Source organism: Aplysia californica, unplaced genomic scaffold (genome assembly GCF_000002075.1).
Source record: "Aplysia californica isolate F4 #8 unplaced genomic scaffold, AplCal3.0 scaffold00173, whole genome shotgun sequence".
NCBI lineage: Eukaryota > Metazoa > Mollusca > Gastropoda > Aplysiida > Aplysiidae > Aplysia > Aplysia californica.
Genome location: NW_004797443.1, coordinates 2,910 through 5,078, shown reverse-complemented (window position 1 = coordinate 5,078; position 2,169 = coordinate 2,910). Strand labels below are relative to the sequence as shown.

The 2,169-nt window shown below is 35.3% G+C and overlaps 1 pseudogene; it reads left to right on the top strand.

The window, feature by feature from the left end:
• LOC101849765 overlaps positions 1–2,169 on the top strand; it is a 25,476-nt pseudogene that overhangs the window by 21,116 nt on the left and 2,191 nt on the right.

Sequence of the window (2,169 nt, the reverse complement as noted above, 5' to 3'; positions counted from 1 at the left end):
ACACGCTCTCTCTCTCTCTCTCTCTCTCTCTCTCTCTCTCTCTCTCTCTCTCTCTTTCACTCTCATATGTCCAGTCCTTCAAACATCAAAATGACCACCATCGAGTTCACTGATCTTCAAACAGCCCTCCTTCCAGAGATACTACAGAGAATAATCACTTTGAAAAAGAAAAGGTTTTATACAAACATGTCCTTTTTTTACGTAACCCTAAATAATATGGTCGCTTTTAAGGACAAGTGGACTAGCCCAGATTTCGGGGGTTTCCAGAACTCTTGAGCTACACCAAAAGTGGGCATTGTCCTACCTATAGGAAAAGTTTGGTTTCATTGGTGTGTGTATTTGTTTGGTTATAGAAAAAATTCTCCTTGTCTTTTAAAGAAACTGAACAAACGGTCAAAACTTTACCTCCGATTTTCTCAAAACAGCATTGTCTGGATAGCCCTGTTGTGCTTAAAAGCGACCATATATCATGTTCTCCAAGCATGTTGTTGAACAGGAGAAAACACATTCTTTACAAAGAACATTTTACTTTAAAATAAAAAAAAAAAAACTATAATTAGAACAAATAATTATTGTGGTTTGCTCCTCCTTTCTTATCAAACATTTATCGTCTTTTAAATCTCCCCTCCCGTCTTTTATGCGTTTGTACTCTCCAGGAACACCTCAGCACTTATAAGATCTATTTATGTGGCAGGTGCCGTAAAACTCTTACTAAAACAAACTAAGATGGGCTGACAGAATAAGATAGTGGGTGGTTAGCGGGTGCTCTGGTGTGGTTTGCTTCTTCTTTCCTATCAAACGTCTATCGTCCTTATTTCTCCTCCATTTTTCTGTTCGTTACTCTCTCGTAACACCTCTAATCTTCGGCACTTATATCACCTTATTGTGTTACAAGTGCCGTAAAACTCTTACTAAAACTTTTTTTTTTTAAAGAATAAGATAGATCTGAACAACTATCAATAGCCAATAACTGAAGGAAAGTGACTATGAATCCTCCACAGTTCTGTAATCTAATAATCTACTGTATGTTTCTTACAATTCTAGAAAATCTAAAATAATGATAGATTGCATTAATATTATAGCAATCCATCCCATACAAGTATACACTCTGAGCTTATGAGTCGCTTTTAAGCACAAGTAGGGTATCCCGATATGCTGTCTTGAGAAAATCGAAGTTAAAGTTTTTGGATCCTTATTCAGTCTCATTAAAAGAAAAGGAAAGTTTTCTCTATAACCAAACAAATATACACACCAATTAAACCAAACATACCCCAGTGGTAGGGCAATGCCCACTTTTGGTGCAGGTCAAGATTTCTGGAAACCCCCGAAATCTGGGTTAGCCCGCTTGTCCTTAAAAGCGACCGTTTGTCATAATATGTGAGGCGTGCAGACAAAATGAGTTACTTCTCGAAATCCACAAGCGGAGATGTTGGCCCCAACTCAAAACAGGGGTCAAATTTGTAGATCCTCTATTGATGTCATACTCTTTAACTATAACACGCTTTATATTATTTCATACTTATAAATTGTAAAAACTTCATCTATAAGCGTGATGTATCTGCATGTATTTCCATAGGTCTCGAATATGAGAAGTAACTCATTTTGTCAGCACACCTCACATATACATATAACGTAATGATAGTTGTAAGTTGTTTTTGTCAGAATGAGCATAGATGTGTGTTGCTCTCAGAGTATGTATCTGTATATAACTCCAAAGGTCTAGTATTTAAATTCCTGCATGTGGTTGAATGATGCATTTGAAGTAAATGTACATTTTGTCAGCTTTACTTCTCCTTTCATATTTAATTTTAATGAGAGTAATATATATGATTTAATTTTTTTTTTAATGTATACCTGCATGTGTTTTTATGGTCCTGTACAGCCGAGGAAAATTTCCCATTGGGATAATAAAGTACTATCTTATCTTATCTTATCTTATCTTATCTTATCTTATCTTATCTTATCTTATCTTGTAAAGCGAATAGAGAATTCCGTGGTTGTAGAGCATGGATATGCGATATATTATACATGAAATAAAAATTATTATTACTACTAATATTTTTATACTAATACGTTCAACCTTCTCTCTTCACACATTCAGGTGAAGCAGGGTGAGTATAGTTTTGCTATTCTATTTATTCTCTCTCTCTCTCTCTCTCTCTCTCTGCT